This window comes from Sinohyriopsis cumingii, chromosome 19 (assembly GCF_028554795.1).
Source record: "Sinohyriopsis cumingii isolate HCF-2022 chromosome 19, ASM2855479v2, whole genome shotgun sequence".
Classification (NCBI taxonomy): domain Eukaryota; kingdom Metazoa; phylum Mollusca; class Bivalvia; order Unionida; family Unionidae; genus Sinohyriopsis; species Sinohyriopsis cumingii.
Window position 1 is genome coordinate 61,956,533 of NC_142979.1, and position 12,217 is coordinate 61,968,749.

Consider the following 12,217-nt stretch of genomic DNA (forward strand, 5'->3'; position numbering starts at 1 on the left):
TCGGTTTTTATGCTATCTGACCTAATCCGATTTTATTCTGACCCATGCCACCCAATTTCTGTTATTTGGACATTTATGTTGTTCGTGAAATGAACCACCTGACGGAAATGGCCGAGTGATGTTCCGAGTGATTGTCAAGCAACATGAGTTATCTTTCTTGTTCTAATATAGAAAGAAGGCAAAAAACCGGTATCAGACTATAATCATACTCAGAGTGAAATCAACATTGACTTTTGAAGAAATAATCCACTTCAGTATGTGGTAAAAATAAGCAAAGATAGTGTTTTTTTTTCTGTCTTTTAAATCTATGAAGCTAAACCATTATAAAGAAATAACAGATTATATTAGCATAAGTCGCTAAGTTTGCAAAGTAAAAAAAAAAAAAAAATGTGTTTTAAAATGCCCGGATGTGAGTTACCTGTTTAACAGAACATTTTGTGTGACGTAATTATCATTCCTGATAACTATACGCCATTTTACAAAAACAGAACTTGGATTTTCTTACAACAAAAAGAGGTATATTTTTATTAGTATTTTACATGATTCATATATAGTTGCATTTGAAAAAGATATTGTTCAAAGTCTTAGTGATAGGCCTAATAACTTACTGTAAGTTATAGTGTAAGTTTTATCAGCCCATTCTCGTTTTAAATACAGTGCGACAGCTAACCTGTGATTGAAGCTAAAATGGCGGAATTACGCAAACCTGTACATGTATTTTCATTAATATATGCTGAAATTCTTTTCTGCATTGTTGTATTTTTCCGTTTTCTCAGAGGGGCTTGCATCGTTGCTTACGATTTAACTGTCAGTCATATATTAGTATAGAATAATACTATTTTCTATTATATGGTTAATTTTTTTTTCTGTCTGTAAAATGTACGTTCAAGATTCCATTTTGACGCATGCTAGTAGTTCTTTCTAAAGTTGATATGCGTGATATTGTTGATAATGGCAATCAGCCATTTCATTATGCATATTTTCATATGTATTACACACATCAGCATTCGACACTGCGTTATTGCATTAACAAGTCTACTCATTGCATTCCGTCAGTTTCTTTTTCATTACATATTAATGACTATAACAGTAAAAATGCATAACATTGTATTACAGTGAAAGCTACAACTGAGAAGTTAACATGATACACCAACACTCGCTCGATAACTTGAGCGCTGATAACTCACAAACCTGCTTATAATATGGTATCTGGCGTGGATCCCGTTTTTTCTCTCAAAGAAAATATATTTTAGAATGTGTTGAACGTGAAAAAATCGCAATAAGAATAGGTAAATGAAACCTTGATACATCGCTTGTTTTATCATTGTAAATGGTGATTAATGCCCGTAAAGATAGAATCCATATCGTGAAGTTTGGAAGATCTAATGAGATAATCATATATTATTAGGTTTTATTGGAGAAATAGTTGTCAGTAAAACTGTAAATAAACAGTCTGGTGAAAACTTCTGGCAACAGAGAATTGCAGTAAACACCAGTTAAATATGTCTTGCTTTGTGAAATTCACGTTCTAATCATTTAATTCCGTTTCATTGTTAACATTATAATTGCAACATAATTTCTCTTCTGTGAAAACATGAAGAGAGTCAATCGACTGTAACATCAAATCCCACGATAATTCATTGAGAACCTAATTGCATGACGGCTTTGTTTTGTTCTACAACTTGGGGACGTGTTTTTTGCATTATAAAATCGATTAAAAGAGACCTGTGTTGTTTTGTCACTTTGAATATATCTTTCATTTCAAATCAAGCAAGGGAGGTAAAATACAATAATTCAAAGGCATGCAGTTCCGATCATGAGTTCTTGTGGTCACTTAGACCATTCTCAGAATCAATTCATTTTATTTGACCAATTAAAAATATTATGTACTGAACATCATTAAAGTTAACATTCTAATCAGTAATGTATCCTAATCATTTGAGAGTAAATGAATCAAGCGAAAGGCGTACTCAGTGACTGAAAAGCTTTTGCATCATAGATAGGGCTTATAATGGTGCAGCAAAATCCAAAGTTTGCAGTGAACTCAAAATTGTTCAGTCGACACTTAGAGGCTGGATCAAGGATGAGCAGAAACTTTGGGATTACTAACTGATGTTGATTCAAATGATGGGTTCAAATGAAAATGAGCACAGACTGCAAACGATTCAGAATTAGATGATGCTGTGTATATGTCATTCACACAGCAATGTGATGAAGTTCATATCTCAAGAACAATTCTCAAGGTCCAAGCAGAGAAAATGGCAAGAGGCAATCAGTCCTGAAAGATACATCCCCAAAAATATGACATTAATAATCCAGCCTCTAGACCAGGGAATAATCAGCACTTTTAAACAGAATTACAGTTGGCTGCTAATACAGTCAATGCTGGATAGTGGAGAAGAATGTTACAACCTTTCTTAAGAGTGAATTTAAAAGGGGCTGCATTCATGGGTGGTCAGGCATGGAAAGCGATCACTCCTTAGATAATAGAGGGGTATGCTGGATTAAGGGTCTCGGAGCTGCTTTTGGTATAAAGCAAGTCAGTGATGATGATAGTGCCTTTGAAGATTTCAGTGAAACTGATGTTATTCATGCAGAGGCTGCACGGTTTAAGGGAGAAATTTGTACAGACTCATGGTGCTGAGATGGGTGTTTCTGACATGATGATGTGAAAGAGTGGATGTGTGCTGACAATGACTGTCCAACAGCCGAATACATGTCAGACGTACAAATTATTAATTCTGAAACAAACAGATCTGCAGCAGAAGATTATTTCAGCTAGATACCACAAGTGTTGAGAGTGGTGGAAATGCAGATGTTGCACCACCTCCCCCATCTGCACAGGAAGCATTATATAATCTTTACATATTGCTATATGGTGGCTGGAGACCCAAAATATTGACTCTGTAAGAATCATGCATTTAAGAAATCTGATGGATTTTGCTTGGCAGCAGAGAAATCAAGGAGTAACTCAAAAAAGTTAACTGGTTTTAGAAAATGCGAAGTGGTATTTTTCAGGCGTGTCACAAACTGCAAGTATTATCATGTTCAAATTTGCCTTGTTTTTAATTTGTAGACCCATTAAATTCTTGTTGGTAAAGATTAAACCTTGTGAATTTATTTTTTTCATTTTACTTTTACTGCAATTAAATCTATCTACCTATTTTTCCATCTCTCATTCGATCAACATTGTTTCTCGAAAAGAGTGTCTTTTTTTGTTTTCATTTTTGAAAAATACACATATACTTTGGAACAAAGAATGAAACTAGAATGTATCCATTTCAACACAATAATCAGTGACGTAGTATACAATGTGTGAAGTGATACATGGGTTAAGCAAACGGAAACCATGTGGAATAATGTTTTTGATGATCTTTTCAGTATACTGTAATTCATCCAGAAATTAAAGCGGCTTTATGTGGAAAAAAACTACACTGTTACAAAGAGATTTATTCACAGTTAATCTCGGGACAATTTTAAATTGAGTATTCAACATTGCAACCTGCCACCCCACCCCCCACCCCTTTTTTGCCTCTGTGTTGATCCCTTTATTTCTTTTGTTTTCTTTTTATATTTCTCTCAATAACTCCCGCTCTCGTTTATAGCGTGGTTGATGTTTTTGGACCTCATTGTGCGCGAGTTATCGAGGGAGAGGTTTACAATGTTGCACAGTGAAAATTACAACTAAGATGTTAGCATAATGCAAGATGGAGTATTGTAATTAATACCGTCTGTTGCCATAATGGAACATTAATGACCTATTATGACAAAACAGATGGAGCTGTTAGATTAATGGTTTAAGGTCAAAATGTATGCAAGCTGAAATGTTACACCCAGACCAAAATGTACCCAAGTCGAAAGTGCACTTAAGTCAAAATATACCCCAGTTGGATTGCACCTATGAATGACAAAATGTACCCAAGGCAAAATGTACTCATAAGTCAGAATGTTTAGAACTGATATTCTTCAATCTACTACAAAACAAGTGGAATATGTTTAGCAGTTAATGAAGAAGATTATAAACAAAATGAGATTATGAGAGGCACAATTAGGTAAATCATGATAATCTGGTCCAGTATCAGGTGTTGACCCAATGATCTATGCAGCTGCCTAGCTTGAATAATCAGTGATGATTTGCTTCAGCATGTGATTTTCTTTTTGTTAAATACCAATGATTGTAAGCAGTAATATAAAGTATTTAGCTGCATTAAACTGTACTTGTTCCTACAAACTCTAAGACTAACTGTAATCATCCATATTATCAAAATGAACTTTCATCAGCTTTTGATTGTGAGCAGCGATTTGATGTTGTCATTATCAAAATTTTCACCAATTTCATTGCTGTGCTCTTTGCGAGGATGTTAATTATCATAGAAATGCTCACTGGCCAACAATTTTCGTGCATTATGTTTTCTTGAATTTTTGTGTTGTAGCCCTTTAATATGCAACTTTAACACTAATCAGATTTATTGCTTACTAACAAGTTAACAAGAAATATGTGCTGACTCTTATGCTGTTGTTATCGGGTTTAACGCCATTTTTTCAGCACACGATAGGCTATATATGGCGGCCAGTATTAATGGTGGAGGAAGAACCCGGGAAAACCCCGGAAAGAACCACCGACCCACGAGAAGCTACTGGCAAGCTTTCTCACATATCCACATTGGCTGAATCTTAGACTCGAACCGCCGCAGGCTGACTCTTATGCAAAATTCCACCTAAATCTAATTATTAATTTATTGTGCTTTTCGTTTTTAGTATTATCAGCATTGTTTGACCGTGAACTCCCGTACAGAAAAATTTCACCAGTTCACATGAGCTGCTCATAAGCTGCACATGAGAACCTTGTTAGAAATGTATGCAAATTGGGTAGATTTTGCAGGCTCATGTGTGCAGTTTGTTAGATCTTGTGAGCCAAGGAAAAACTAACCTGATTCTCACGTGAGCAGATTTTGCTCACGTGAGAACCTAAATTTTCACATGAGAAAGAAGAACTTAGAAAACATTCTTTTCCATTACATACAACCATGTTTGAAAATAAGGCAGAGTTCTAATTTCTCACGTGAGTTATCACGTGAGAAACTTGGACTTTGATTCTGATTAAAGACTTATTTCAAATTTATTCAAAGTTGGATTTTCTCATGTGAGTTATCACATGAACAATTTGGACTTAAATATTCTGTGTAAATGTTGAATGTCAAGCATCTCTGTTATTGTCAAACAGACATCATTTATACTTTGCACTTTCTGTTGCTTTGTTGTATTTTTTAAATTTTAAAACATCTTCAACTTATTTTCTTACAGTGAGTTTTGATCTTATTTTGACCCAACAGGCTCCTTGTATTTGAACATATTAAGGTCCATTTCATTGTTCATAAAACGAAACAATTCAAAATTAAGGTCTCTTATAACCAGACTACCCATTAAACTTTAACAGCTGTCAAAGAATAGAGTTAATAACTTGCATACTGATCGTGGTTGATGTTTAATAAAGTAATCCGTAAAAAGGTAAAATGTTTCTCTCCCCAAAATACACTGTTTACAAAGATAAAAAGGAAATAAAACTTTTGCCCTAAAATGAATCCTATGTTCCATAAACATATGATGCAACTCATTTATTCACAAACTTCTAAAACCCCACTTTAAAATTGTAAAAAAAATAAATAGCCACATATCTGGAAAAAAATAAACACTGATGCACAGTCCTTTTGGCCTAATAAACTCTCGTCATTTTCCAGAAAAATTGGAGAATTACATAAACTACCTCGTTTTCTTCCATGCCTAACGTTCGCACAAAAGTCAATACAATCTTATACTTACTGAATTGTGTAATTCGGCTTAGGGGTCATCCATTTAGTACTTACGCAAAAATCTGGCAAAGCTTGACCCCGCCCCCCCCCCCCCGTACGCATGCATACTTTTTTTTACGCCCCCCCCCCCCCCGCGTACGTACGCTCGACGGCTACCTTCCCCATATTCTATAAAACGGCCTATGTTTAATCCACGCAGAAACCATAAAGGATTAATAATATTAACGTGTTTAATAAAACATTGTCCACCGACGTTGAATGTCTGGCATCAAAGAAATACGCGGGGTAACATTAAACATTTTGTCTAGTGTCCGCCAAAATTCAAACGCCGACTGAACAGTCGAACTGGTTACGTATTAGTCAAATTATTATCGAGGTTTCACCCCAACCCCGTTTCCTATGCATGTGTACATTATCAGTAAAAAAAAAAAAAAAAACATGTACTGTACATAAAATTTAATTAATCCGTAAGAAACTGCCTAATCCAGTCGTGTTTGGTTGTGTAGCTGTTTCGCACTGTTTTACACGTGTATATTCTTGGCAATGGAAACTTTTGCTTATTTGCAGCCTTTTAAATGTTCTAGTCATGTCATTTCAAAGTTTATAAAAGAAGTTTCCTATTGAAATAATCACAAAACAAATCACTGACGTTTCCGTTAACTTTTCTGTGACCCAGGTTATCCGAGTACACGGTGGAAGAATCGGCTTGTTAGAACCATTAGAGTGTCCTATGGGGCATGGCTTAGCACAAGCTAGTGTAAAAACATCAAAATTAACTAGGTCTATATTAATTAACTTATTAATGACATGAATTCACTTATAGCTCAGTTTTTATGAAACATCAGATTATAAAATAGCATTTATTTGATATATAAAATATGACATTAAGAAATACCCGAGTACATGTGTGCAAAGGAGTGTAAAACCAGAAGGGCTCGCATCGTTGCTTACAATTTAAATGTCAGTCATACAGTAGTATAAAATAATACAAGTATTAATTTTATACTACATGTATGACTGATTTTTATATTGTAATCAATGATACAAGCACATATGCGTACAAAAACATGTTTACTAATAATTTACCCTTTATGGCGCCTCAGATGAACTCAACAGATGCTGGATGTTGACCTACAGTGTACATGTAGAATAGCACTTTTAAACCAAACAGACAGAAATTTACGCGCGGGCCATGTTCTCTTAGCAAGGGCCACGCTGTTTATGGAGAAAGTTATTTAATATTCTCCTGCAACATATTTACTCTTAAAACATTCTGACAGCAAGAGTGTGGACATTATTAAAATATAGAAACCAACACCAACATCTAAAGATGTCCACGTCGGTACGGTTGTTAATGTCCAGTACGAAACAGAAGACGTCGACGTGCTGTTAGGCAAGATTCGAGGATTATGAAAGACTGGTTCTTTGCCGAGAAAGAGGTAAGTTACTTTTACTCATTTCTTTTTACAATTTTCGCATATAGAATGATCAAAGTGGATAGCCTGAATCATCGACATTATAAGCATAAGCATAAATTCGCATGGTCGTTTAAAATTGAGCCAAGGGTTTGTTTCAGATTTTACTTAAAGATAATAATTCAACCTCCCGTTTCTAAAAATGATATCTACACCACACTATCATCGAATATTTAAGCCTTCCGCAATTAAACTGTGCAACCATGTCTGGCTCTTACCCCCACCCCCAATAATAATGCGGGCGCCTCAGTGAGGAGCACTTGCGTTACCGATTGAAACAATTTGTACAAACATAAATGTTCTTCGTATTATTTTATTGCTGATTGGGTGGATCAAGATAAGCATACACGATTGAGAACCAAATGCAGTAGCTTAATTCATGATTTTATTCCTAAAGACATTTGGCCTGTCTGTCAAATATTTTGATTGGTAAATTTAAAATGGAGATTTAATTGGATAAGGATTACAGCTTTTCTTAATGCTTATATACACTAGGACTCTTTGTCAACCAAATCGTTTTCTCATTTCAGTGCATTCTTTCTGTTATGCATAGATAAATAAAATGATCAACTATACTAATTTTTATCTTTTTACAGATTAAACTTCATGAAGGTCACAAAATTTAATCAACACAACAAAGTTAGCAATCATTTGAAAGAAGTGCAAAACATTGACAGCAACAGGAAGAAGTCAGACAAAACCCATTGCCATGCTAGAGGAAATTCCGACTCTAGTAAAGGGTATGTATAAGACGCTTCAAATCTTTTGATGTAATACACATGATAACTTATGCATTTCAGACTCAAATTTGACCCCCAATACATTTGTTTTTTTAAATATAAAAGTTGGAAACCAGATTTTGAATATCTTTATATATTGCAAATGTACATATTTTGGAAAAATGTATCCCAAAAGTTTTGGAGAAATCTTTCAGAGGACTGTTCCAGAGGTAGAGATGTCAATCTTTTTGCAAATTTCTAATGTGTACCCATTTTTCCTAACAATTGGTTACCAGAGTATACAATCAAAAGGAAATTGTATTAAATGTGAAGCTGAACTGCTTTGTTGTAGGTTCACATGTTCCAACCCCAAAAAGAGCAGTAAGCATAATTATTACTAATAAGTGGCAAAAATCATAATCTGAGCACAACAAGAGTATAAATTACATGCCATTATTACAGAAAACTGTATGAAAAATGTATATGGAGTTATAATTTTTGTCAAAAATCAGCTGAACTCGTGTGGATTAGTAGTATAGATGAGAATAGACACAAAAGAAATTGATAAATTATTTGTGCATAACAGTCATTTTGACTAGTGTACATGTCTACAGTAACTTTCGCGAATCATCATAAAGTCCATAAATGTTGATTGTTGTATTATCCTCAACCTGCCATGGTTCATCCCTATACGACGTTCCAGTGCAACATGTTTTTAAGTTTAAGAAAATATCTTTTCTCTAACATTTTTCAGTTACGTAACATCCATCAGTTGCATTGATACATCCCGTGTTATTTTTGTTGTTTTTCCTTCTTTTTAAAAAAATGATATCTGGTGCCATTTATTTTCTATTTAAGCTGGACTGCTATGCGTGTAGTATCATAATAGAATGAATCTAGGGCAAATGGTTTTACATTCAAGAACCTGTTTTTTCAAAACTGTTATTAAGTAGCAAACTTGTTTTGATCATTATATTTCAGTCTGTATAGTTGTCTATTTCATTCATTTTTTCTCCTAACATGGTGGTATAAGAAGTGCATGTTACAGTAGCCAAGTTAAACCAGACATTCATATTGTGCTTATTTTTATTTGACCCAGATAATGTCACCAGGTTCTGAAAACAAGAGTGTTTTAAGTCATGAGAAAATTGGCACGTGAACCATGGAGAGGCATGAATTTTAGGATGGTCAGGCTTGAAATATCAGGGTTGATTCTTAAATAGGTCACTTGAGAAAGGATTGTATTGACAAGTAAATTGTAAGCAACCATATGAGCCCCTGTGAACACTTTTTTTTAACGGGTACCCAATTGTTCGTTTTATTACCCAGGTTATTATCAATGGGAGAATACCCGGGTACACATTGGCATCTTTATCCAGTAGTAGTCAAATTCGGAATATGCAATGTGACTTGCAGGTATCTCATCATCAGTGCAGTTTATATGTTTGCTACTGAACTATGGTAATTCTATTGGTAGAGCAATTTGACTCATAGTCCAAAGGTTGAATTTTCAGACTGGGTTGGCTGCGTAAGTGTGTCCTTTGGAAAACAGTTGGCTCCTATTTTCACAGTGTGATAAAGTGCCATCTAATCCAAACTACAATTATGTATTTTGCCTTTACCTTGTAAAACAAATCTTCAAAAATCCACCTTACAGAATGTCTCAAATGCTGTGATCAGAAAAAAAAAACTTCTACCAACTTTATCATTTCCATTTCAGGTTTCATTTTTCAACAGTTCAAAACTGAGCCTGCTAACTTAAATTCAGTGGTCAACAGGAAGTGCATTGATTCAGAGAGAACAATCTCCAAGTGAAAATATTGTTGCAGACTGGCAAATAATTAAATTCAGAAGCAGGAATGTCAATTACATGTTTTGTTTGCTTTGAATTTTCTGGAACAGTGAAGAATGGTCTTCATGTGAAGCAAATTTCCAGCAGTATCTTTCATTATGACCTTAAAGTTTTTAGAATAAATGTGATGTATTAATATAACAGGTACATACATACATACATACGTACATACATGCATACTCTAGTTGTCTTACCTTATTAAAAGATCACTAATCGAACTCAAATTATATGCTTATGATTACTAGATTTGAATATTGATCTTACTCTGTTTAATTCTTGTATTCAATAAAAACTAAATACTATAGTTGTTTTTTGTTGTTTTTGCTCATGTGAGCAAAATCTTGCTCATGTGAGCAAGATGTTGCTCATGTGAGCAGATCTTGCTCACGTGAGCAAGGTGTGGCTCATGTGAGCAGATCTTGCTTACATGAGCGACATGTGGCTCTTGTGAGCAAGGTGTGGCTCACGTGAGCAGATCTTGCTCTCATGAGCAAGATATTGCTCTTGTTAACAATTCCTGCACATGTGATTTTCTTATTAGAATCTGTTTGCTCATGTGAGTTCTAACCTAATTTGCATGTTAAAATGCACAGGAGACTAACCTGAGTTAGATCTCATGTGAGAATCTCATGTGCAGAAAGGTAGGCAGTTTTGGTGTGGGTAATTGTCATAGTAACAAGTTATATATACATGATGTTATCAGTTTCATAACTTCTACACATGCAATACTTTGATCTTTGTGGGGGAGCTAATTATCATAACAAAATGTGCATACTGACAATTGTCTTATTGTTGGGGCACTTGCAAGTGTTTACAAAGTAGCCAATTAGAGGATATATTAGCTAGTGCTAAGAGTCGGTGCTCTTAAAATAAGTAACAGAAAAGAGTGAAAAGCAACAAGCTTTGTAAAATTCAACAAATAATTTATTACCCTAGAATACAAACTGAGAAAGAAATTGTAGGGAAATTCCAATAACCTAGACCCAGACCAAATAAACTTGCAATGTGACCCCGCTTTAACATGATAGTTGGGAGAACCCAACCGTGTTATAGACCGAATAGTGTTATAGGCAAACAGGTCAGTTAGCTGAAGAAAATGATGCATGTACCCCAAATTATTTGCTGGGGGTGGGGATAGGTAATAAATGTGGGCAGTAAAATATGTGCTTCATCAGCACAGTTACCATCTTAAATCGATGAATATTAAATGTGAAATGTATAGCATGAATAAATTATCAACACCATGTACTCACCTGCGAATCTTATCACATACATTGAATCCACAATACAAGTGATTCCGTCAAAAATATGCACACACACACATTTAAAATATTAAATAATTTTGTCACAGGTCATATACTAGGTCTGAATTCAGTGGAAAAACAGCACAATCACGTAACGAATGATGAAGCACATTTACTTTTCAGTACGTCCCAAGTAGGTAAAAGTTAGTTTAAGTTTTAAGCTGCCGTTGGTAGTGTTCATAAGCATAAACATTTTCCCTGCAAAAAGGAAACTTTCACGGCACAGGTGATGTGTCCCAGTCACGTTGGAAAATGCAAAAATCCATCAGATTCCATTGCTATTTTTTAAGTTTGGTACTGACTTCCTTTGAAGAAAGGTTCTTTGTTTTTATTGAAGATTTTTGTCAGCTTTCTTTGATGAAGGGTGCATGCATAATATTGAAATCACCGCTAAAGGACAGCTTTGGAGAACCAAACAAAGGCCCATTTCTTATTGTGGTGGCAACATCAAATAATTGAAAATGATACAAACAGCTGCCTTGCTAGGTGTTCAGCATTAAGAGGTTAGTGTTTGGACTGGTCAGCCAGGTGTCAGCATAATGTGACTGGGTGGGACATCTTGCAACATGATGCCCCAGTGCTAGACATCACTATAAACTGCCACACTGCAGACATCGTAGCGCTATGACTGAAAAATTGTTAAAGCTACATTTAAAAATCCTAAGAAGACAACACAACACGTCAAATAATTGTATTGCATGATTGAGACTGATTTTTGTTTCCTTTTGCTAAGTAGATTTTCATAACACTGTGCTTCAAAGGTAATCTGTTTCCTTTGAAATTTTAGCAAACTATTTTATCTGGGTACATTTTTAAAAAGAAATTGGCCCTCGTTTGGTCTATATTCTAGTTACTGTTCCTCCCTGCCTATTGAACAGACCAACAAGGAAGACTATTTTTTTTTGTTTTTTGTTTTACATTTGTGGTTACGGAGTGATGCTGCCTTCCTTGCATGCATCAGAAATTAAACAAAGGGTCAGCAGAAGATAGAGACACAGTTGTTCTGGTTTGATGATGGTGAGGCTGAGCGATTATTACAGAAAATGTGAGTGTTCCG

The 12,217-nt window shown here is 34.9% G+C and overlaps 1 protein-coding gene across 1 annotated transcript in view; it reads left to right on the forward strand.

Annotated features, from left to right (window-relative positions):
• The first annotated feature begins 428 nt into the window (after window positions 1-428).
• LOC149775815 (baculoviral IAP repeat-containing protein 7-B-like) overlaps window positions 429-12,217 on the forward strand; it is a 44,559-nt gene continuing 32,770 nt past the window's right edge. Inside the window, exon 1 of the mRNA XM_089943197.1 lies at window positions 429-516. The gene's annotated coding sequence lies outside the window, so the exon portion shown is untranslated. The remainder of the gene's footprint in view (window positions 517-12,217) is intronic.